The sequence below is a fragment of the Ovis aries genome, chromosome 2, assembly GCF_016772045.2.
Source record: "Ovis aries strain OAR_USU_Benz2616 breed Rambouillet chromosome 2, ARS-UI_Ramb_v3.0, whole genome shotgun sequence".
Classification (NCBI taxonomy): Eukaryota; Metazoa; Chordata; class Mammalia; order Artiodactyla; family Bovidae; genus Ovis; species Ovis aries.
The window spans coordinates 145,632,142-145,659,469 of NC_056055.1; positions in this window are offsets into that span (position 1 = coordinate 145,632,142).

Consider the following 27,328-nt stretch of genomic DNA (forward strand, 5'->3'; position numbering starts at 1 on the left):
CCATGGGATTTTCCAGGCAGAAATAGCTCAAAAGTTCTGCCAAAACAGAACTTCTTTGGTACTGGAGTGGGGTACCATTGCCTTCTCTGCATCAAAGGGGACTGGAATGCAAAAGTAGGAAGTCAAGAAACACCTGGAATAACAGGCAAGTTTGGCCTTGGAGTACAAAATGAAGCAGAGAAAAGGTTAACAGAGTTTAGCCAAGAGAACTCACTGGTCATAGCAAACACTCTTTTCCAACAACACAAGAGATGACTCTACATATGGACATCACTAAATGGACAACACCGAAATCAGATTGATTATATTCTTTTCAGTCAAAAGAGAAGCTCTACACAGGTCAGCAAAAACAAGACCAGGAGCTGACTGTGGCTCGGATCATGAAATCCTTATTGCCAAATTCAGACTTAAATTGGCGAAAGTAGGGAAAACCACTAGATCATTCAGGTATGACCTAAATCAAATTCCTTACAATTATACAGTGGAAGTCACAAATAGATTCAAGGGATTAGATCTGATAGAGTGCCTGAAGAACTATGGACAGAGGTTGGTGACATTGTACGGGAGGCAGTGATAAAAACCATCCCCAGGAAAAAGAAAATGCGAAAAAGGCAAAATGGTTTTCCAAGGAAGACTTACAAATAGCTGAGAAAAGAAAGAGAAGTAAAAAGCAAACGAGAAAAGGAAAGATGTACCCATCTACATAGAGAGTTCCAAAGAATAGTAAGGAGAGATAAGAAAGCCTCCTAACTGAACAATGCAAAGAAATACAGGGAAACAATAAAATGGGAAAGACTAGAGATCTCTTCAAGAAAATTAGAGATACCAAGGGAACATTTCATGCAAAGATAGGCACAATAAAGGACAGAAATGCTATGGACCTAACAGAAGCAGAAAATATTAAGAAGAGGTAGCAAGAATAGAAAGAAAAACTATACAAAAATTAATGACTCATAACCACGATTGTGTGATCACTCAGCTCCAGCCAGATATTTGGAGTACAAAGTTAAGTGGGCCTTAGGAAGCATCACTATGAACAAAGCTAGTGGAGGTGATGGAATTACAGTTGAGCTATTTCAAATACTAAAATATGATGCTCTTAAAGTGCTTCATTCAGTATGCCAGCAAATATGGAAAACTCAGCAGTGGCCACAGGACTGGAAAAAGGTCAGTTTTCATTCCAATCCCAAAGAAAGGCAATGCCAAAGAATGCTCAAACTACCACACAACTGCACTCATCTCACATGGTAGCAAAGTAATGCTTAAAATTCTCCAAGCCAGGCTTCAATAGCATGTGAACTGAGAACTTCCAGCTTTTCAAGCTGGGTTTAGAAAAGGCAGAGGAACCAGAGATCAAATTGTCAACATCCCTTGGATCATAGAAAAAGCAAGAGAGTTCCAGGAAAATATCTACTTCTACTTCTTTAACTATACTAAAGCTTTTGACTGTATGGATCACAACAAACTGTGGAAAATTCTTCAAGAGATGGGAATGCTAGACCACCTTACCTGCCTCTTGAAAAACCCATACGCAGGTCAAGAAGCAACAGTTAGAACTGACATGGATCAACAGATTGGTTCCAAATTGGGAAAGGAGTACGTCAAGGCTGTATATTGTCACCCTGCTTATTTAACTTATTTTCAGAGTGCATCATAATGCCAGGCTGGATGAAGCACAAGCTGGAATCAAGATTGCCGGGAGAAATATTAGTAACCTCAGATACGCAGATGACACCACCCTTATGACCGAAAGTGAAGAAGAACTGAAGAACCTCTGATGAAAGTGAAAGAGGAAAGTGATAAAGCTGGCCTAAAACTCAACATTCAAAAAATGAAGATCATGGCATCCAGTCCCATCACTTCATGGCAAATGGATGGGGAAACAATGGAAACAGTGACTATTTTCTTGGGCTCCAAACCCCTGCAGATGGTGACTGCAGAGATGAAATTAAAAGACTCTTGCTCCTTGGAATAAAAACTATGACAAACCTAGGTAGCATGATACTTTTGAGCTCTGGTGTTGGAGAAGATTCCTGAGAACCCCTTGGACTGAAGGCGATCAAACCAGTCAATCCTAAAGGTAATCAATCCTGAATATTCATTAGAATGACTGATGCCTAAGCTGATGCTCCAGCATTTTGGCCACCTGATACAAAGAGCCGACTCATTAGAAAATACTCTGATGCTGGGAAACATTGAAGGCAGGAAGAGAAGGAGACAACAGGACAATACGGTTGGATGGCATCACTGACTCAAGGGACATGAGCTTGGGTAGTTTCCAGGATATAGTGAAGGACAGAGAAGCCTAGCATGCTGCGATCCATGGGGTCGCAAAGAGTCAAACACGACCCAGCAGCTGAACAACAACAAAAGGGATGGATAGCATCACCAACTCAGTGGACATGTACTTGAGCATACTCTGGGAGATAGTGGAGGACAGGGAAGCCTGGTGTGCTGCAGTCCATGGGATCACAAAGAGTCAGACAAGACTGACTGACTAAGAACAGCATAGCATAAATGAAGTGCAACAGGAATGTAGAGAAAAGGTCTACTATTGAAGGGGATGGATGGAGAATGTGAATGGAAAAGAAGTCCTGTTGAGATTATAATGAGAAAAACAATAAAGCTTAGTCCCAAAGTAGAAAAATAAAATAAAGGAAATGGACAACTATGAATTTAAAGGCAGCAGATTCCAAACTTTCCTCCAATATCAAGGATACGGAAGAAACATGAAAATGTTAGCCAATAAGGAGCCTGCAACCATTGCTTTCATTGGAACTGTTGCTTTAGCATTTTTATTATCTCATTCTAGTAGATTTGTAGAAAGTATGTAATAGTTTTGGGGAGAAGCATCTAAAACTGTTTTTCTAGGAACATAAGGAAACCTAGAAAGAAAGCTATAGAAAACCTATTGTGTCACTGACTGATTTTAATAGATTAGATCAGAGAGAAAGAACCAGCATGAGGTTGGGGAGTAGGGAAAGCTGAATTTAGCTGGAGCAGGTAAAATTGAGGTGATGGTGTAACATGTATAAAAATATCATGGAAGCAAAAAGATACAGACATTTAGAATCTAGGTAAGAAGATAAGGCTAGAGTGCAAATGTGGGCATTACCTACACGCACATCAGGTCATGCAAGGAATTAGTAGTGACTAGGGACCGCAGATTAGGCATAGATCTGTGATCCAAGCATAGCAAGAGGAAATAATTCCAAGCATCAATTAATATTCAAACTGAAAGCAAAAGAAGCAGTCATGAGAAATGAAGATTAGGAACCAATAATAGCAGTAGACATGAGACGAGTTATATCAATAAACGAAAGCCATCATTGACATATGTCTTAGAAAATTGGAAGAAGTTGGAACTGAAAATAGGCCCTGGATTTGGCAATGAAGAGATAGTTAATATTACTTAAGACAGCGAAAAATATCTTTTCAACTATGTGTAGTACTGGACAAAAGCCTGCACAAATGTTCTGTATCACTATGAGAGCTGGAAAATATGCATAAGTTTGATCTATTCTGGAAAAGTCCCAGAGCACAACTTGACATTAGTGGGGGCTGATATGCCAAAAATGAATTACTAATGTAGACTAAAATAAGCCACTATAAAAATCTCTAAAACTGTCTTATTGCATTTAACAACTCTTTTCCAATGGTTGTGCAGCACTCCTGACTTCCTGCACAAGTGAAATCTGGAACACATCTTAAGGGAAACCCACCTACTCAGTTTAATTTTACCCTGCACTAGTCCTTTGCCAGAAAAGAGGAAGATGAATTGCTTGGGAACTAGTAGCTCACAGTGGATAAAGGAGCTAGAGACCATAAAGAAAGGGCCATAAACTTTAAGAGGAAAAAGATATTCTAATTGATTTTAGTGTCAGAGTTCTTGCCAAACAAAATCTTATTTGGAAGGAAGATAAATGATTCCAAGAGTAGAGTTGCTTGGTTGAGACAGGATTGGGGAAATCCTGCCTGCTAGCCCAGGCTCTATAACCTCCATGAAAATGCTCCTTGGACCCTCTGAACCACAGCTGAAAACAATGTACTCCCCCTTTATTTTCAAAAGAATCTGAAGCCCAGACATGTATAAGAACTTACTCAAAAATAAAACCTGATTTAAAAATGGGCAAAGGACTTAAACAGACATTTTCCCAAAGAACACAGATGAATGGCAGGTGCATGAAAGGTGCTCAGCATCACTAATCATCAGGGAAATGCCCATCAAAACTAAAATGAGATATTACCTCACACCTGTCAGAATGGCTATTATCAAAACACACAAAATAACAAATGTTGGCAAGGATTTGGAGACAAGTGAACCATTGTTCATTATTGGTGGGAATGTAAACTAATATGGCCACTATGGAAAAATCTATGGAGGTTTCTCCAAAAATTAAATTAAAACTACTGCATTATCCAAAAATCCCACATCTGGGTACAAAAAGATAACAGCGCTAATTTGAAATGATTATGCACACATCTGCTCACTGCAGCACAATTCACAATAGCTAAGATACAGAAGCAACCTGTGTCTATCATTAGATGAATGGATAAAGAAGGTACGGTACAGATATACAATGGAAAATGACTCAGCTATAAAAAAAATCTTGCAATCTGTGACAACGTGGGTAGACCTAGAAAATATTATGCTAAGGGAAATAAGTTAGACAAAGAGAGACACATAATGTATGATTTCATTTATATGTTGAATCTACAAAACAAAACAGAAATGGGTTCACAGACGCAGAGAACAAACAAGTAGCTACTAAAGGGGAGAGAGTCGGGGTGATGGATGAAATAGGTAAAGGGAGTTAAAGGCACAAACTTCCAGTTTAAAATAAATGAGCCTTGGGGATATAATATACACAATAGAGAATGTAGTCAATAATATTGAAATAACTTTAAAAGGATAGACGGTAACTAGATTTACTATAGTGATCAGCATGTACATAATGCTGGACTACTATGTTGGACACGTGAAATTAATGTGACATTGTATGTCAATTATACTTCAATAAAAAGATAAAGTCAAAGTGAGAAAAGTGCAAAAAAGTCAAAATGAGAACAGTGAGAAAAGGAACTTACTGGAGGTGACCCAGCTAGCTAATGGCTCAGAATTAGAACCTAATTACACTTCTGTTTTCACATTGTGTAAGTTGCAAACATGTCAGGGCATTCACCTCAGAGTTTAGAACTAAAGCAAGATGGGATTTCTCCTTCATCTTCAGATACCTTCAGAAAAGTTGCTCAAATCAACTATTACCTTTTCTAAATCTCTTTTCACCCATTAATTGGTTTATTTGGAAATAAATAAAAATTAACTTCATAGAAGTGGAACACTAGCTTAATTTTTTCACCATCCAATTTGTACTTTATTTTAACTGATTGTAAACAATTACATGCCAAAGTCAGAAAGGCATAGTCTCTCACTTAGAGATTCTCTGCCTTAAAGTGCATTTAACGTACATAAATGGAAAGAAAGTGGTGGGAAAATGACATCTTGTCCCCATTTGTACGTTAGCAAGAAAATCAGATATGGCTATAATTTAGCATTAATAAATCAAAACTCTTTTGCAAAGATTTGATGACTCCCCCATCAAATTCATTCTGCTCTGTCTCCACAGCTGTTTGCAGCTTTGGGGAGGTCTACGTAGGAGAAAACATTGAAAGGCTAGTTCCATGCTCTACATCTACTGAGCACAGACATAACTCCTATTTTGACAGGCAGATTTTATAGTGGTTTATTTTGGTCTAGTTTATTTCATTTTTTGGCACTAAAGCCTTAACTAATGCCAAATCTGTTCCTCTCCTCCTATATGCTCTGTGTTTTCTTTAAAAACAGGAAACTCATAGCTCTAAAAATTATTTGCTCTGTATGCTTATAGCTAAGTAGTGTCTGGCAACCAACTGTGTTGGAACATTATGCTGAGGAGGAACTGCAACGAACCATTTTCAACAAAAGAGAACATCTCTAAACGTGAGGTTTTGTCTGTGTTTTTTGGTTGTTGTTTTCAACTGGCCACCAAAGAGCCAAAGAAATTTTCTCCTCTCAGTTCTACTGCTGAGGTGCCTGGCGTACAGTAGGCACTTAAAAAATGCTTCTTCAAACTGAATGTAGTCAGATTAAAGCGAATGCATTGTAGTCCAGGAAATGACACCCAAGTGATGATCCAGTGTTACCTACAGGCTGCACACAGCATTTCCCAGGGATTCTAGGCAAAAGGGACAAAGTTTCCCTGTACAGTCTGTTGCCTCTACAAAACATGGAAATAATTTGCAGTCAGGTCAAATGCCTTTGGAGAATGTGATTCATTGCACTGCTTATGACCTATACCGAATTTGAGTTTAGAGATCTTCATCTCAGTATCAAACTAGGTAGATTTATGGGTCTGTCCACACTGCAAAGTCCTTTGACGTCATCTCAGTAGAAGGGTACTTGTAGAAGGAATATTAAGCCACTAAGACTGCATGATACAAACTTAATTAGTCAAATAAGGAATGTAACCATTTATTTCTGCATAAAATAAATATTCAAATAATTTCCTTGTCATTTTAAGAAAAAATATGGTTTAAATGATTTTACATACAGAAATTACTGGTGCCTAAGTGAAGAAAAGAATGAAGTTATGCTTAAAGGCCTTTCTGTTTTGTTTTTTCAATATCAATCTTTCTATAGCATAATATCAAAATTTCATAACATAATATGATTATCTGTAACTATATATGTGTACATATATATATACACATACAGACATATATAGTCTCAAAATATAATGATAGGTATAAATAGAGATAAATATTTAAATAAAGAGAAAAACAAGATACAACAAAATCCATAATATTTACCCATAGGATTACTTACACTTCTAGTAATAAAAGTAAACTAAATATCAATCTAAACATATTCTGAGCAATCTTGATTACTCAAACTGTACAAAAAGAAAGAGAATAATGAGATAGGAAAGGAAAAGTGTTTAAGAAAAAGTTAGCATTAATATTTGTACTACATTTCAGGTACACCAGTGTTATATTTTACCCTGAAGACATTTTTGCATCTGATGGTGGCGGGGCTGGGATCTAACAAAAGAAGCGTGCTATTTATGTAGGGACATACTTTAGTGCAACTATTTGTCATGAGCAGGTAGCCACATTCTTTGGGGATTGTCTGAAAGAAAGAAACTGAGCCATCAGGGGGCTCTTCAGAATAAGCTAGCAGTGATTCTTGAGTTAAATGAGGAGGAGACAGAAAGGGGCTCCCTGAAAGGAGAAAGAGGGCACAGCAACTTGGTGGCCTGGTAGGGACTTGAGAAAGACAGCCCTCGTTGGACTTCTGGTAGCAGGGATGGATTTGGAATTTTAGAAACATGATGCCTGATAGTTAGGTTAAATTGTTTCTAACTCAACGCAGTATTTTCCCTACATTAATTCCCAAACCAACAGAAAAGGTCTGTAAGAATCTATTAGGGGCAACTTGGGAATAAAAGAGAAAGAGCTATTAACTATTGTTTGGAGTGAGTTGTTGAGGGAAGGGAAAGACATAAAGAAGGATAAAGGGACACAGTTTATAATCACTCACATGGTTGTCTGTTCCTTGGAGTATCTTGGTCTATGCTGATAGACTGTGAGTGCCATTAAAACAGGGACCATTTCTGTCTTATACAGTGATACGCCCTAATACCCAGGATCCAGCATAGTGTCTAATCCTTGCCAAGTCCTCAGTTGAAGTTGCTGAGTGGACAAAAGAATAAAAACTGATCAAGGAAAATGAGTTCAAGTTGAACAACCATGAGTAGCTCTCCATGAGCCATCAGAAATACTGGAGAGGACACTGAACTTGCAGTTATAAAGAATAAAGAGATTGGTAAATCAAATTAGTTTTAGAATGTTAAGGAAATAGTTAATTACTCTGGATCCCCTCATTTGAGCGTACTGTGGTACAATCCTGACACTCGAGTTAGCATCAGACTTCACAAGTTAAGGCTCAGTTCTCCCCAGGACTGTCCCATCATCAGATGCCAGTTTCACTTTGGGGAGGACCAAACAACCCAGATCATCTCTACTTCTGAGTGGCTGGCTTAAACATTTGATGTTTCTCATGATACCCTCCACTTTAGTAATTCGCTAGAACAACTCACAGAATTCAAGAAAGTGTTATAGTTAAGATTAGTTTAATTATAAAGGATACAGATCCAGCTGCTGTTGCTGCTAAGTCACTTCAGTCGTGTCCGACTCTGTGCGACCCCATAGACAGTAGCCCACCAGGCTCCCCTGTCCCTGGGATTCTCCAGGCAAGAACACTGGAGTGGGTTGCCATTTCCTTCTCCATACAGATCCAGAGGACCAATCAAAAAAGAACCACATAGGACAGAAAGTTAGTTAATTCTTTCTGGTAAATGGCTTCCCATTCTGAAACTATCTGAAGGCTCAGCATGAGTCATCTCATTAGGGTAACATGCACTCCTATCACTCAAACTCCCCCAAAGTGAAGTGAAGTGAAGTCACTCAGTCGTGTCCGACTCTTTGAGACCCCATGGGCTGTAGCCTACCAGGCTCCTCTGTCCATGGGATTTTCCAGGCAATAGTACTGGAGTGGATTGCCATTTCCTTCTCCAGGGGATCTTCCCAACCCAGGGATCGAACCCGGGTCTCCCACATTGTAGATAGACGCTTTACCGTCTGCGCCACCAGGGAAGTCCTAATATATCCAGTGAAAATATGTATTACTCTTAAGTTTTAAATTTATTCTTTATTGGTTTATCTTTTTTAATCCCTGAATTCTAATTCAATAAAAATCTGTGCCAGAAATATCTGGATAACATTGGGATTTTTTATTTATTAACGTCATGATGATGCTCTCTGCAAAGGGTTGGGTTACAAATTGATAAGTGGTAATCATCAATGGTGCAATACCATTAATGATGAGTGATAAGTATAGAATTAGCTCTATCGCCAGCTCTACGAGTCCCTTGAGCTACTGGAGTCAAGAATACTGCCATTTTATACATCTGTGTCTCTTTTGCTGTCTCGCATACAGGGTATGGCAAAACCAATACAATATTGTAAAGTAGTTGAACTCCAATTAAATTAAAAAGATTTATATTTAAAAAAAAAGAATACTGCCATTTTAAAAACCACAGACATACATAGCTCTGTTACAAGAAAATTAAAGCAAGCAAAAAGCTTCCAGAGGTTATGCAAAGAATTTAGGTTAAATCATTTTAGAAAAAAACTTCCCTTTTAGATCTCTCCATCTGTAGAATCTGATCAGGATACAGGAAGTCTTATCTTGCAGCCATCTGCCTCTTTGGAATTTCAATAACTTCATAAAGACAAGCCAGTGCTCTCATCATCAATGAATTCATTCATTTACTCATTGAGCATCTACTGTATGTTAAGCACTGAACTAGGTTCTGAGGATACAGAAGTCGAGAACAGACGAGATCTTTCCTCTCGTGGAGTTTTACTCTAGTGGTAGGCTGGAGGAGGCAGAAAATATAAAGCAAACACATTACTAACCAAGAAAAGTACTGACTGTGAAGAGTGCAGTTGGAGGAAATAACTAGGGGAGGGCGCAGTAACTGAAGAAAGCACTTTAGAAGTTAAACCAGGGAACATCTCTCTGAGGAGGTGACATTTGAAGTGAGACTCAAAGGCAAAGGAGGTCAAAAGTCATTGCAGTCATAAGTAAGAGCTCCGGCCCAGAGAAGGAAAGGAGCCTGATGGAAGTTCAGTGAGAGTGATGGGTGGTGGGGACAGAGGCTGGGGCAGTCTGCAGTGGCAGATCAATCGGGGTCTTGTTGGCCATGGCAATAAACTTGGATTTTATTCTGGATACAAGGGGAACTCACTGGAAGATCTTCTTTTAAATGTCCCGGTAACGTGATCTCATTTCCTTTTATAAAAGATTACTCCAGCTTCACTGCACAGAATAATGGAAGGAGGAGAGAAGAATGAAAGGAGGGAGAGCAGTTAGGAATCAGCTTTATAGTGCAGATATGTTCTAAAGATCTGCAAGGGAAACCTATGTTCTTTATATGTAGAACCTAGAAAGCAAGAATGAATTATCTAATTTTATAGAAGCAAAATGAATATCAGCATCAGAGAGAGAAGAAAACAAATCTAAGAACTTACTCCACTGAAATACTTGGAAAAAGAAAAAAATTCCTGAGAACAGTGCTATCCTCCACAATTGCCTAAGGCAGTGAAATGATATACCTTTTACAGCAAGGGTCTAAAGATTTTCACTTTCATGCCCACATTTTGTGGTAATATTTAGGTATGGAGGAAAAGCAGAAACAAACAAAAAACAAGGTACCAGGAACTGACAGTCAAACTATATATATTATGTAATTTAGTGATGATAATTGCTATCATATGAGAAAAATATCACTTGGCTATTCTATGCACAACAGTTAAAGGTTTACAAGTACCATTAAATGTGAGTTTTAAGCTCTGTGATTTCAAGTTTTCTCAGTAGAAAAGTGTCAGATTTTATAAAGGATGGAATGGAATTACAAGGTTTCATATGCAGAAATTTGTTTTACAAGCAGCTCTGTAGTGGAAACTTACTCTGAGGATATTTTTAGTTCCAGAGACAGGTGTTTCACCTATGGTTTCCCTTTTCTTTCTAAACATATTCACTTTGTACATGGTAAATCCTTACAAGTTCAAACTACTTGAGAATAAATCCTGTCTGAATTAACAAGCTCATAATCAGAAAAATGATATTGAGTTCATTTATAACGAGTTATCATCAATTGTCTTTACTAAAATATGCTATGGGAAAAATAGTAACATTTAGAAAAAAAACTTTCTCTAGCTTTATAATATTATTCCCTTTTTAGAACATTAATGAGGATAGACATTTAAAATTTCTATTAAATCCTTTCAAAAGATTGTGATTCATTCAAGAAAAATCTAATTAATATACTTGGTAAGGTATTTTGTTAATTTCCCAAAGAATAGTATTATACCTTCTTTCCTTAATGCTTTAAACTTCTGGATTATTCATTCTCTTTCTCTCTCTCTTGCTCACTCTCTTCCTGCTTGTATCTCTGTATGTGTATTCATTTCTTCACCTTTATCCTCCTGCCCTCCCTCTTCTTTTTATCCTGTTGACTATTTACAGATATCCAGAGGAACAAAATTGGCTCTTTAATTACAAGGGGAAAAACAATTTTTAAAAGCTGCCTTTGTGGGAAAATGTTTTCAGAAATGAAACATCAGGGGCTTTGGCTGTGGCCTCTGTGCTGTTTTTCCGACTGTTTTGGTATTTTAGTGACCGTAAAGAAATGACCCTTAAAGTTGCCGTGTCAGGCTGGTAATAAAGTGACATCTTGGGAAAACCAAACTCCTTCTTTCTCTGCACTTTTTTTTCCTCCTGTAATTAGACTTGCCATCATCGGGGACTGTCTTTGTTATTACCAGCATCCCTCTCACCTCTGCCCAGGGACAGGAATAGCTAAGTGAAGGCATCCCCTTATGTACCAGGTGGAGGATTTAGACACAAACTGCATTCACGACGGCTGCATTTTTCCTTTGTTAACCCCAATAGCTTTGGGAATTCTTGGTTTTATTTGCAGGGGCCCTGCATCCTTCTCCCTTGTGTTTCTTCACAATGTTCTATTATTTGTTATGAAAACCATTAAAAAACAAAAAAAGATAGTTGCAGCACTGGCCTTTCAAATTCCCAGCCTGCAGAATGCTTCCCTGGAACTGGTCACCAGCGAGGACCATCACTAAGGAGAAACATGTGGTTGCCACTTGTTTCTAGTGCTCATTTCCCTGAATCTGGTAGTTTCAATTGAATGCACGGATGTCACTCTTCCAAGTGAATGAACCCCATGGGGGTTGTAGAGAGGATGAAGATAGATTTTATCAAGCCAGGGACCCCATATTTTCTTCTCAAATCATCAGCAGACTCACCTTCTGCCGTGCCCACCAGCACCAGGGCAAATATAACTAATTAACGCACTCCTTATATTTGTTTTTTTCAAGGGCCTGTCTGTTCCCTGTATCTTCTGCTGGGTTCTGATCAGATGCCATCAAATGCCATCAAACAAGAAAAGTCATCTATGCTTTTCCTTTCTGAGAGAAATTTATAAAGACTATGATTTAAACATCTGTAGTTCATAGCCCCAATCTGTTGTTAAATGGCCAAGTGTTAACTAGGCATTCTCAAAAAATATAGTCATGAATTCACTCATTAAAAAATTGTATTGAGCAACTATTGTATGATGAAAGCTTTTTAAGGCAAAGAAAATATAATCCTTGTTTCTACTATGGAGAGTATAATTTGGTAGAAGAGTATAGTCATCTCTTTCTACATATATTTTTATTTATATTCATAAATATATTTATATAGAGACAATCAAATATGATTTCATATAAGGATAAGTGCAATGGAAGGAATAAAGTAATTGAGTGTGAAAGGGAAAGACTGATCATCTGGAAGATGCCATTTAAAACAAGTACAGGTGTTTGGGGATATATTCAGAGCATGCATTTGCCCCTTCAAAGTTTATAATCAATGCTCTCTGTATACAGGATGGGGGATATCAGTGAAGACAGTCTTTCCAATGAAAATGAAAGAAATTGTGTTCAGGACAGTTCCAACACATTAAAATGCTTCATAAATATTTGCTGGGATAGACTCTTGGCATCCAGGTTTCAGTTGTTTCAACAAACATTTGTAGTTATGAATAGTAAGAATATCAGTTTCTACATGTTTATATTTAGTTTAACATTCACAGCAACACTAAAAGGGAGTGGTTATTATCACTATGTTAAAGATGTGGAAACTGCAGATTACGGAGTTTTAGAAACTTGCTGAGGGTCACAGACATAGAAAGAGTAGATCTGCAATGGAAATTCAGGTCTGACTCTTTACTAACCCCATCCTTTGGGATTAGCCTACTGTGAGTTGAGCTCAAAGGTGAACAAAAGTGCCCAATTCAGAGTTGCCAGCCTCAGTAAACTATCCTGCTGACACTTGAAGGTACACATTCAGTTCAGTTCAATTGCTCAGTCATGTCTGACTCTGCGACCCCATGAATTGCAGCATGCCAGGCCTCCCTGTCCATCACCAACTCCCGGAGTTCACTCAAACTCACGTCCATCAAGTCCGTGTTGCCATCCAACCATCTCATCCTCTGTTGTCCCCTTCTCCTCTGCCCCCAATCCCTCCCAGCATCAGAGTCTTTTCCAATGAGTCAACTCTTCGCATGAGGTGGCCAAAGTACTGGAGTTTCAGCTTTAGCATCAGTCCTTCCAAAGAAATCCCAGGGCTGATCTCCTTCAGAATGGACTGGTTGGATCTCCTTGCAGTCCAAGGGACTCTCAAGAGTCTTCTCCAACTCCACAGTTCAAAAGCATCAATTCTTCGGCGCTCAGCTTTCTTCACAGTCCAACTCTCACATCCATACATGACCACTGGAAAAACCATAGCCTTGACTAGACGGACCTTTGTTGGCAAAGTAATGTCTCTGCTTTTGAATATACTATCTAGGTTGGTCATAACTTTCCTTCCAAGGAGTAAGCGTCTTTTAGTTTCATGGCTGCAGTCACCATCTGCAGTGATTTTGGAGCCCCCCAAAATAAAGTCTGACCCTGTTTCCACTGTTTCCCCATCTATTTGCCATGAAGTGATGGGACCAGATGCCATGATCTTTGTTTTCTGAATGTTGAGCTTTAAGAACTAAAGTTCTGACAGAAGTGACTTGACCAAGGGTCATAGCTGGCGTTTGAACCCAGTATTATTTGGTTTTGTCACCTCTTTCCCCATGTTAAGTCTCAGAGGCAGCTAAAGTAAAGAACCTCTGGGATAAGGAAAACAACATTCTCATTGCTTCAGAGGAGACATTTAATCAATTAATTGATGCACATTGCATCAATTAATATGCTTTAGTTGGAGACATCCAAAATGGACTCTCATTGGATTTAAATTAAAAGAGAAGGAAGGGAGGTTATTGGAACTCTAGGGAGGGAGCTCACAGCTTAGAGTTGCTGAGACTCAAAGTTCCAGGAAGATGGAAAACGGGTGGAGGCCTCCTCAGTGGACCTGCGGACCTTCTCTCTGGGCGTCCCCTTCTGGTGACTCAGCTGATTCTCTCCTACTTCCATATGTGCATGCAAGTTCTTTCTGTCATGTCTAACTTTTTGTGACCCTTTGGATGCAAAGCCAACCAGGCTCCTCTGTCCATGGGATTCTCCAGGCAAGAATACTGGAGCAGTTTGCCATGCCCTCCTCCAGGGGATCTTCCTGACTCGGATGGAACCTGGGTTTCCTAGATCTCCTGCACTGGCAGGCGAGTTCTTTACCACTAGTGCCACTTGGGTATAGTTCTGTTTAAATTGAGCTTCTCCAGAAAGAGACTCAGATGGGGCCAGTTAGATTAGATTCTTTGTCTGGAACCCAAAGGTGCAGATACAGCTACCTGATGAAAGAGGTGTAGTTTTCATATTGAGGAAAAAAAATAAAAGACTACTGCACAGGTCATTTCTAAACTCACATTTACACATAAAGCAACTAAGTTTCAAGATGTGTAAATGACTTTTTTTTTCCCCTAAGGTCACCTAATTCTTGATCTGAAGAAGCTGCAATTAGGAAAAATCTTGATTTGTTCTCAGAATGTCAGGTCTCTCCTTTTTACCTTAATCACATCTCTTATGGGTCTTTACCCTTCCTCACTGAAACTTGTACATTATAAATGATCAGGCAGTAAGAGCTTAGGGTAACTAAAATGTTGCTGGATATATGTGTAGTATAAACACTCATTTTCAAGTGTATACACAAGGTTCTATTCCCTGTAAAATACATCCTAGAAACTTCTGAATAGAGGAAATGCATTTTCTGATCAAAGAGTTCTCTCCCCAGTTTTTAGACTTCAACATCAATTCACAGTTCATCTTTTTCTAATGAGCTTTTTAGGATATTATTTCAGAAACATCTTCTAAGACCTAGGCCTGACATTTTTTATGAATGCCATCTTAATAAATTATGTTGGTTTTCTCAATATTGCCCAAAATTTCACTGACAAAAATACAGATTTTTATTTAATAAGCTTCTGAGTAATGAGCATAGATACTCTCTAGCAAACCCTTATCATATGACATACATCCGTCAGTATAAAAGAGACTCGATTCAACTTATATGTATGTTTATTAAGACTGGGTCCAAAATAAAATTTTTCTCCAGCAAAAACCAAAACATGCTGTGACTATTCTAACCTTCCCAGGTAAACCCCAAATTGTCCTTTGCCCCATCTAAGCAGATCAGATTTGTGCTAAACTTACCACAGTTGGAAGTCACTGTGTTTGAGCTTATTTTACCATTTCCACTAGCTAATAGAAAAATTCAAAACTTCAGTTCAAAGTGCTTGGAAGAGTCTGCAGAGAGTTCAGAACCTTACAAGACCTGAGCCTGAACCCATTTCTTTAACATTCACAGTGGATGTTGATAGCCCTCTGGGAATTAATCTCACAATCAGACTATAAGGAAGATCGAGGATAAGAGTGATGAAGTTAGGGCAGAGACGTGAAGAAGATATTTCTTTCGGGTTTAAAAAGAAAAATAATTCAGAACGTCAATCTCAGTAGCTTAGGCTGACAGATGATGTTTTAAAAAAATAACCATCAACAGCAGAGAAATAGTTTCTTTAATTGTACAATCACTTTTGGAGCTATTTGGAGTTATCTGCATAAACTCTTTACAAATACAAACACACATACACACCCACACACATTTATTGAGAGCAAATACCCATTGCCAAAGTTAATGGAGTGAAATACAGCTGAAGTGGGACTTGGAGAGCAGCAGGGGAGGAACTGTGGAAGCCAAGTTAACTGCTCTAATACAGACTAACTTTTTTTTTTTTTGTCTTTTCCAGCCAGACCGTATATTATAGCACATAGTGTAGGATGGGGATGCTCTCTGTATTAAATGCATTGCATAGGATAAAGGACCAGAAAAATACTGCGGGTGAGATGTTCTTTACTTCTTTCAGTTCAGAAACTTTTGCCATCTACTCCTCGATGTACTAATATCTGCAAAATTGTGGGCATTCTGATGACTTTGTGCTTGCCAAAACATAATCCTCACCTAGAGTTGTGCTTGGAGCTGAGAGATTCCTTTATGAGAATCATGTCAAAAAATGAGAGGATGTCACAAAACAGCCACTACCATGATGAAGGAGCTAAAGGGATTGATTTATGAGAATGGATTAAAACAACTTAATAGAGTGGCCAAATCATGACCCACCTCCAAAGGACTGTCATACTCTTTGAAGTTAGAAGGGACTTTTTAAGCAGAAAATTTCAAGGACTCAATAGGTCATGAAAGGGAGAAAAGAAAAGATCTTCACCTAGCTGGTAAGCTGTGTATAGACCAGGGCCCATGAGCAAGTCAAGATTTAAGCTCACTCTCCTCAAAGCAATACAGTGAAAAAGTGTCTCCTCTGAAGTAAAAGATACAATTCTGGAAAAATATGATCATTTTCAATGGATGAATGTCCTCCAGAGAACCATGTGAGAAGGGGCAAAATGAGATGCCTTGATAGTTCTTTCTCAACTCTGGTGTTTATGATTCTGTCATTTTTTGAGTCATTACTTTTGTCTCTTTTCAAATTCATTATGAAAACAAAAGGTCTTTAATTTTAGCGCCAACATGTGCCTTCAGAATCCAAAGCATCTCTCTCTGACAGTCTATTTATGGACTCATCAAAATGATTATTTCAGCTACTTAGGAAGTATGGTAATGGTAATTTTGCATCCTAGTAGAACAGTTCCCATTATTTACAAAGAGACCAAAACCTGACACATAATTTCCTTTTTGCTGAAAATATGAAACCTGTCACTTAATGTTAGTTCCATGCAGGAATTTTGTCACAAGGAAAAAGCACCATGGCATACGTAAACCTGCACTACTTCCCTCTTCTCTAAACCCTATTTTTGTGATTACTGTTATTATAAGGAATAAAGATATACTACCTACTGATCAGCAATAGCAAAAGTAATACTTTTTCTAATTAAAGCCTGTATCAGCATAATTTCAGTAAAACAAGGAAAGTACAGAAGAAGACAGGAAAAACACATAGGGGACTGGCTTTTGAATCACTGGTCTTGAACAATCTTCTGCCACTGATTTACTGCATTGTTTAAGCACACAACTTAATCTCAGTGTGCCTTTGATTCTTCTGAAGAGCAAAGCAGAAAAGAGGCAGCAGCAGTAACAGCCACTGCCAGCTCAGGAGACATGACTTACCTTTGCATCTGGGATTTCCGGAGGATAAACAAGATCTTTCCAAGAAGTGCTTTGAGCTGCTAAAGATAATTAAAAAAAAAAAAAAAAAAAGCCCTCCCTACCTTAAATTTTTTCTGGTTTTCATATACTTCCATGGATATAGTAGACACTCAATAAATGTTAAATGGAACTAAAGTGCTGAATGGATTCTAAACAGTTTAGAATAAACGTTTGATAGTTTAAACTTACTGACACAGAATGATATTCTTGGAACAGAACAATAATTATGATTATTTTCCCTAAACTAAGAATTACATTTGAATGCCAGAACTCTGCTATTTACCAAACAGAAACACAATAAACATTCTTTTAGGTGAAAGGCTTTGTGGAAATCAGTATAGAACAATTACTGAGAGCTTTGGGCTCTGTGCTTAGTCAACACAAGGGCAGAAGGGATATCCCAGTAATAATGTGCTTCTCAGTCAGTCATGTCCAACTCTGCAACTCTTTAGACTGTAACCTGCCATGGAATTTTTCAGGCAAGAATATTTTCTTCTCCAGGGAATCTTCCTGTCCCAGAGATCAAACCAGTGTCTCCTGCATTGCAGGAGGATTCTTTACCCGATGAGCCATCAGGAAAGCACAAAAAGGTGTAAATGGAGGGCAGTGAAACATCCGATTCCAGAAGGTATCTGATGCAATTCAGGTCACCCGATGCTGAAAATGAGGGGACAACTTCAGCAAAAGAATAAATGCTGCCAATGACTGCCTTCTCCAGAAACAGAAGCAGAGAGGCAGGAATGGGAATTGAATCTCACTTGAAGGAAGGCTATTTCCTTATGGAGACGCCGGTTCTATGCCTGAGTCAGGAAGATTCTCTTGATAAGGAAATAGCAAACCACCCCAGTATTCTTGCCTGGAAAATCCTTTGGACAGAGAAACCTGGTGGGTTGCAGAGTCCGACTTGACTTAGCAACCAAACAACAACAACAATTCGTATGAACTTCCATGGGGGCGGGGCGGGGCGGGGCGGGGGCGGGGAGGCTTTGAAAATCTGGCTAACCAAGCTGGGGTTCCTAGTCAAGGCTGATAACCATCTCAGAAACGTCTTCTTTAAGAGTGATCTGTAAACACTGATACACATGCCAAGAAAACTGGAGGAGCAGAAACAGACCTTGCCTCTAGAGTGCAGATGACTAAGATGTATTTAATTGGAGGGAGGTAGATTTCACATTTGTGGGTTGTTTTCGTTTTTCCCTTATGTTGGATTTTAAATATAACTTCACTATCTGGGGAAAAATCCAAAGTAACTTTTAAAATATTACTGTCCTTCTTTGTAATATCTTTTTGTCTAATATTTTAAAATTTTAAGAATTGTTTTAATTTTGCATTTAAATTCTAAGAAAACAATGTCTTACATATTTTAACATTTATTTAAAGTCTAATACATTTCTTGCTCTGAAATTAATCTTGAGATTTTTCTAAGTAGATGGCTCATTTTTATGATTTTGTTTTTGAATTCATTTTCAATGTTGTTCTCTTCACTTTAGCATTTTGTGATGTCATGGTTTATTGTTGATCTATACGAGTTTGAGTGACCCTCTCAGTAAGAGTTCAACTAAAGGCAAATGAATCATCAGAGATCTGGCTTGCAGCGGGACACAACAATTTTATTTTACTTATATTAAAAATGGAAAAGAAAATCAATTGTTTCGTGCAAAGATAACGTAACAGCCAATCTTTAAGGAAGAATAGAATGTCGTTTAAATACCCTCTTCTTTGTATTCGCTAATAAGCACTACCCTTAGGAACTAGAATATAAGAAGTTGACGATCCAAATATGTCATCTGCTGATAGAAATAATTTAGGCTTTTTTTTTTCACGGCTTGTCATAATATTGGACAATGTGAGCGAAAAGAAATAATTTACATTATGAAAAACTCGACAAACAAATCCTGTAGATAATATATGCTGAAGAGCAGTGTGTAGCTCTAGCAGGATATTGCTTGGAGAGATTTTGTTTAAAACATTTATTGGAGGCATATATTACAGTATATCATTTACTGGCTGGAAGCCATGCAATATGTGTCTTTACAAAAAAAAAATTACCTTGTAATATGAGCCCCTCCAAGGCATAATTATATAATAAAGTTCTTATTGGGAAAACTGGAAGTAGGCCAAGCCTTGTCCAAATATAGTGAATGTCAGAGCCAAATTTATTATCCTTAGCTATTAACAGGAGAAGGCAGGTTTTGTTTACCAAGCCTAATTCTCTCCTAATTACAGCCACTATAAAATAATTACTATCCATGGGATAACAACACAAGACAGAGTGACTAACAGAAGAAACTGCAGGGGTTAGAAAACAGAGTGCAATTCTGTGTCATTTTGAACAGCTTGTGTACTGCCATGAACAAATTAACGGACTTCATTAAGGAATTATGTTTTAAGAGTGGCTTTGCAGTGAAGCAGTAAAGCAATTAATGCATCTTATTTGGTCCTAGATCTGAGTTGTAGTGCAGTTTGAGACAGCAACTAATTTTTTTTTTAATTTTTGATGTATCAGGTTTAATAGGATACAACCACATTACTGGGCAAGATGGTTAATGAGTGTAGAGAAAAGACTCTATTTTGAACAAATGATATCCAGCCCCTGCTAACTTGTTCTGTCTTTATGAGCAGATTTCTTACTGTGGCGATTTTAATAATCTACTGAAGACAAATGCCAACTTTTATCTAATTCCATTTCACAACTTACCCTTATGTCCTAAACTCTGTTGGATTGTACTTTTGATGAAAGGTATAGTTTTCAGAAAGGCAAGAATATTCGGTATATCTATTTGAGCCACAAAACTGGGAACTTGAAATATTATTTCAATATTTCATATTTGCTTTCCACACAAATCAAAACGGAATATTATCCAGTTGAAACATGATGCTTCATTAAAGTCTCAGTGTTTCCCATTCCCACATTCCCTAACCTCTTCCATCTCATCACAGAGCCCCAGAGGTGTAAAGAAACCTTGCTGCAGATCTTTGTACCCTTAAAACACATGCACCAGAATCAACCACACTTCTTACTACTTTTGCACAATGGCAAGGGTGAAAGGTCAAGTTGTGCCTCTCGCTGCTTCTGTCTCTCTTCTCTCGCTCCACATGCCAGCTCCCCCCAACCCCACCCCTCTCTGTAAAGGGTCACTTCTTACTGCAGTAGGAAAAACGGTCCTGTTTTGGTGACTTGGTGAAAACGTACAAACTCAGCACACTTGGGGAGTCTGTTTTAGATACTCCTTTTAATAGGCCTCCAGATGGCCACATAAAAGTAAAAGGATTATTATAGCAACTCCCAACCGGGCCATTAGAGATAAAGGTGGACCAGAGTTTCCTTTAAAACCATTTTTTTTTTTTTTTTGAGGAATATATGATCTGATCACACACACAAAATTCTCAATATGAAAGTAGGAGAAGTTCTAAATCCAGAAATTCCTTTCTGTATTATATTTGTCTTCACAATGTCATTTATGCAAATAAAGTTACTCAATTTGAACGTTAAAAGACCAAAATATAATTTCAGTTCTTTCCAGCAATGCTGTGGCAAGATTTAGCTTTTTTTTTTAATTCAAAAAGTTTTGTTTCCCCTCTCCTTTTGTTCTCCAGACACTGAATGTTTCTACAGAGAAAGAAAGTTACGAACGGAATAGGCAATAGATTCAGAAAAAACATTTCATATGGAAAAATAAAATGTCCTATCTCAAATATATATATGCATGCATGCTAAGTCACTTCGGTCATGCCCGACTCCTTGCAACCCTATGGACTGTAACCCGCCAGACTCTATCCATAAAATTCTCCAGGCAAGAATACTGGAGTGGGTTGCGGTGCCCTCCTCCAGACAATCTTCCTGACCCAAGGATCAAACTCCCTGTCTGCTATGTTTCCTGCATTGGCAGGCGGATTCGGTGGCTCAGTTGGCAAAGAATCCACAGGCAACATGGGAGACCTGGGTTTGAGTCCTGGATTGGGAAGATCCCCTGGAGAAGGGAACGGCTACAGTATTCTGTCCTGGAGAATTCCACAGACAGAGGACCCTGGCGGGCTACAGTCCATGGAGTCCCAGAGTCAGACACGACTAAGCAACTTTTACTTTTTTCTTTACCACTAGTGCCACCTGGGAAGCCCATATATTTAGGAGATATATATATATATACACACATATATAAGCTGCTTCTGTTTATCCAACTCTTTGGGACCCCATGGACTGTAACCCACCAGACTCCTCTGTCCATAGGATTCTCCAGGCAAGAATACTGGAGTGGGTTGCCACTCCCTTCTCCAGGGGTCTTCCCAACCCAGGGATCAACCTATGTCTAAGCAGACACATGGTATTACCTAAAAACTAGGCAAGTTTTTCTCCATCCAGCCGCATTAAATAATTAACATAAATCCATTCCTCCCAGGTTCTAGAGTTAGTTTGTTGGTTTGCCCTAGTTTGAATTGTTGAAATTGGCATTTCATCTTTTCTCTTCTGTCCTTGAGAATTTTAATGCAAAATTGGAAGAGACAGTATTGAGAATTACTAGCTCACTCCCATTCTGAACTGTGTTTCCTTTATCATTTTCATCATTATTATTATTATTAAATATTTCAAATATAGAAAAATATAGAGAATAATAAAGACTCATATATTTACTAAAGATTTAAGAAATATCAATCGTTATAAAAAGTTAATTTGCATCAATTTTTTTCATAATAAAATGTTACACAATTGAAAAACCCCTTTGTACCTTTTCCTGATGTCATGAAGCCCTTTCATACCATTTTCCCTTCCTTACCAATGGTAAAAAGGACATTATTTTAAATTTGTGCGTAACTTTCACATCCATGTTTTAACATGTTTACTATATATGTATATATTCAACAGTAATATATTATTCAATGACTTTTAATTTACATAATGTAAATTTTTCTCTGCTACTTGCTTTTTCACTCACCGTTGTTTTCAAGATTTATCTATGTTGATGTATGCAGAATTGACTCATTTATTTTAATTGCTACATAGACTTGTGAATATGATACAACACAGTTCACAGATGGATTGTCCAACAGAGAACAAGGCTGCCTACATGGTGCCATTTAGTGAATGAAGGAGAAGACTCCTTTCCTTTCTGATTTGTGATGCTTTGGTTTTGATACTAAACATCCTTCTTGTTGTTTAAAAGCACATTATGTTATATTATGTTAAAAACACAAATTTATAGACAGTGAAAACACAATAAGCCTCTGTAGTAATTCATACCCCACTAGGAAGAACTTATCATCTGGCAGTTGTGATATGTGTAAGCAGGAGAGACATGATGATGGGAAGTGAAGTCGGGGTAAAAAAGCTAATTTCTGTCATAGGCCACAGAGTAATGGCTAGAGCCACCAGAATAAGTCTTATTCATAATAAATGAAGAAGCTAGTCCAGAAGAATTTAAAGCATATAATCCAGATTCAGTTAATATTATAAAGACAATGCCATGACATGGTGGATGGTAAAGGATATGGCGATGAATGGTGTCATTAATTCACAGATACTTAAAGACTCCAAATTATGCATTAACGTGATACGTCTTAATGGTTCTGCCATCTCCTTGCATTAACTTCCATGTTATATTATAACTTGTGTGATATGTGAGGTCAATCCAAGCATTTATAGGCTCTCTTGTGTCTCTATTTCAGTCTCCTTACCCAGTTTAAAGACTATGAAATTCCGTTTTAAAAGTAAGCACAATTATATATTTAAAATGTTACAATGCTATCATATGTGTGAGTGAGTGAACGTCACTCAGTCATGTCCTACTCTTTGCAACACCATGGATTGTAGCACACCAGGCTCCTCTGCCCATGGAATTCTCCAAGCAAGAATACTGGAGTGGGTTGCCATTCCCTTCTCCAGGGGATCTTTCTAACCCATGGATTGAAGCCTGGTCTCCTGCATTGCAGGCAGATTCTTTACCGTCTGAGCCACCAGGGAAGCCTGTCTAACAAAGGCAAAGACTGCTGACTCACAGTCACTAATATCCACTTTCCAGACATCACGTGGCATGTTGCACATTGTGGCACCATTTAATGGGAAGTAAAGACAGTAGCCTTAATGCCATTATTAGTGACCTCTCTTCTTAGGTATTATAATCTTTTTATATACTTGTTCACTATGGTCAGTCTATACACAAGTATCTTGAACATCCAGCTTTGGAGCACAGTTCAAAGAACATGGGGCAAAGACAGTCTTCCAGAAATTTCTTTCCCCACCAACTTGCAGTTCAGTTCAGTTCAGTCGCTCAGTCGTGTCTGACTCTTTGCGACCCCATGAATTGCAGCACGCCAGGCCTCCCTGTCCATCACCAACTCCCGGAGTTCAACAGGATCCCAAATTCCTATCATTTGGAATTAATTTGTCTTGAGGCCATTTGTCTAGAAGAGCTCATAATGTGAGATAAACATGAAAAAGTAAAATAACACATTAAGCTTTTCTCATTCATTAAGCTCTGATAAGGAATATGTTCATGAGTTGTTAACTAGTAACCTTACAATATCTTGGGGGCGGGGTGGAGGGAATATTTCATTGCCATGTTATTATGGACATAGAGAAGAGAAGTCTTTATTTGCAAGAAGCTCCCTGGGGGGATTATGAAGTAAAGAATAGGGCACCAAGGGAAGCACCAAACAATGACTTTTGGAGGTTGAGAACAGGGATACCAAGAGTTGAGAAAAGTGAGAAAAGGAGCTGAAGAACAAATGTGTGTGTGTGTTGCAGATGTGTACCTGAAAGATAACTACTTTAGGATTTTGCCCTTGGCTAAGACTTCCGTGCACAACTAAATCTTGTTCTCTGTGTTATACACGTATTATTTTGTCTTCAATTTAAAATGACAAAAAAATTCCTTAATACTCTAGGACATACTCTGTAAGCTAACAGCTCATAGCCCTGTACAAATTTTTTTCCTTTGCATCTTTCTTTTTTTTTTTTTTTTTCATTTTCTTTTATTTTCTGCTTTGTGGCAACTGAAGGAAATATTCATACAAGTTTAAAATGCAGATATTGCAGAATTGTTTTCCTTGGTGGAATTTTGTTTGCACAGATTATGCTTCAGGCAAATATCAAGCGCTTTTATATTTGAGTAGGAATTAACTAAAAGTATTTGCTTCGTAAACAAAATGCACTCACCCATTTGCTTGCAGTCATACTTGAAGCTCAGCTTGAATCAGACACTTTTATATAAAAAGTGATAGTCAACATCTCAATAATTCTGATACGTGCAGCTACTTTCTACATGTCTTTGAGATACCAGGTAAACAAGACAAGTTTTCCCCAAGATATACATCACTTCTGCAGCTGACCTTGGCTGAACGCTCATCAAATTCCAGCCACTGGGAGGCAGTGTTGTGCAGTAGTTAAAGTCGAGTTTAGGCTAGTCAAGGGTTCAAGTTTGACTCTACAGAATTGTGGATGAGTTAACTTTGCTAAGCTTCATTTTTCTTATGTTGAAAAATGTTATAAGACCAATACTATTTTATGTTTATCTGAAGATTAAATGAGATAATGTGAGTCAGGTGCTTAGCTTATGCCTGGTGTTCATCAGTTCAGTTCAGTTCAGTTGCTCAGTCATGTCCGACTCTTTGCGACCCCATGAATCAGCACGCCAGGCCTCCCTGTCCATCACCAACTCCCGGAGTTCACTCAAACCCACGTCCATCAAGTCGGTGATGCCATCCAGCCATCTCATCCTCTGTCGTCCCCTTTTCTTCCTGCCTCCAATCCCTCCCAGCATCAGACTGGGTGTTCATAAAACCCCATAAATCTTATCTGTAGGCAAAAGCATGTAATATACAGATCTATTCTAACCTACTGATGCTTTTCTCCCTTCCTTATACCTTTGTTAACCTCACATGTTCCTCTCTTAGAAATGAGAATCATAAATCCGGATTCAGGGGAAGAGTTCATTTTATGGGGAGAATCTCTGGTATTAAGCTAAGGTGCCCAACAACAATGCTTCTCTCAGTGTCTCCCACTGCCACTCATATCCGAGCACTGTTCAATAGCTTCAGCACTTCCTTTTTCATAATTGCCTCTGTTATCTTACATACCAAGGTCTTCTTCAATAACAACTACACTAGCCACTGAATACTATGGGTATTTATCCTGTTCATAAGAGCATGATGCTGTTTCAATGTAAGTAACAGAGTCTAGTGTTATCACTTAATGGACCTTGATACTGCCAGAATAGTCCCTAGTCTTTATATTTATATCCCCAAATTTATCTATTTATTTATGTCCTCAAATTTAATTATTAACCTCTTAAGCTTAATTATCCAAACTAACAAATGCATATTTCACTAAAGAATATTTGGTAAATATATCAGTTTGTCTACAGAACTACATAGAAAAGTCTGTTCTTAAAATTGCATTAACATTCAGAGACCACACAGTAGTTTATGGTTCTTGAGACAGAGAATACTTTCAAAGAAAGCCACTGTCTCTGACATATGTAGAACCTTTATTGTGGAATCGAAAATTGACCCTGTATACAGCATGGTCACTGATTTCAATTTCACTTCTCACGTCTAGCCTTTAACAAGCTGTTTTGATGACTACATTCACAAATTATTTTTCTATTCTCATCAATCATTCACTCTAAAAATAAAGTAGCTGATAGACTCTTTGGCATCCAGACCAGTTTCACTCTATCTTTATCTTTTAGAAGAGAAATTAATGGTAGTTAAAAATTCACATTTATAAGTAAAGTCCTCTCTCATCCTTCAGCCTTGTGGCACTTTATAAGTTTGTTAATATATGACGAGCCTGTATAGATTCATAAAAGCATCACTGATCTTTGGCTTCTTCCCAAACTCAATCCCATGGTAAATTCATCATGAAATGTATTGCGTGTTCTACAGTCATTTCACTAGCAGATGAAGGGTTCTGTGCTTGTCCTTAACTTTTCTGGGCAGAAATTCAGAAGCAGAACTCTGGCCTGTTAAGAGGCACAGCTGCAGCCTGCAGGTAGGATGAAAAGGTCCTGGATGAGGTCTTGAATGCATGTCCTTACATGCTTCACACTGCAACCTAATGTGCAGTTGCAGACCACCCCACCCGAGATAATAAATGAGGAATTCTCAGGGCTGTTGAGCACTTTGCAAATTTTCACAGTAGATCAGCACAAACTTAGTTAGCACAGGTGTTCATGTAATTGTGATTCATGGGGAAAATTTTCGGTGCTCAATAGCCCTCATACTCTTTTCCCTCCTAGGTGCTAGTTGAGTGTTAGTATATTGTGGGGAAATGTGCCATGATGTTGGGCTCCACTGGTGCTTGGCTAAAGGGTGTTGGACTTGAAAAAGAACTGCTAAATGTGTCCAATTCTCTTGGTCCATTTACTTAAGTTTCCTGAAGCTGGAAGATGACATGATTCCAATAGAAACCAAGTCCAACATCTTAAAAAAACAAACAAACAAAAAAAAAACAAAAACCTCTTCTGGATAATATTAATACACTTTTTAGGTTATTTAAAAATCATTAAATCCAAAACAAGGTAAAGATCGCATTTCTCATTTTTCTTGCATTGTAGCTGTTATTTTCTGGGGAATTGTGCTCAGGGCCACCTAATTGCCAGCTCTGCTCATTTCTTAAGGTTGGCCACCATTTGGACTAGGACTCAAAGGTAATCATTATGAATTAGTAGGACAGTTCACTTTCCAGTCAGCCCATAGTATTAGCCTTAGATTTTTCTATTTAAAGAGTGAAACAAAGCTACATAATATAAAATTTGCATAACTTTTGATGTAATGAAGTCAGTAACTTTTTTTTTTTTAAACCTGATCATATAATTAACTAACATTGATTAGGCTCTTACATTGTGCTTGATTCTGTTGTAAACATCCAAATCTAAAGAAAAAAAAATTTGTTTGTGATCTGTATATTATCTCCATATGGTTACTTTATGATTTTTTTTTTTTTTTTTTTTGCAAACAGAATTAAAAGAATTTCAAATTTATGTGCCTGTCTTCATTGGAAATTGATTTAAACTGCATTCCCAATAATCA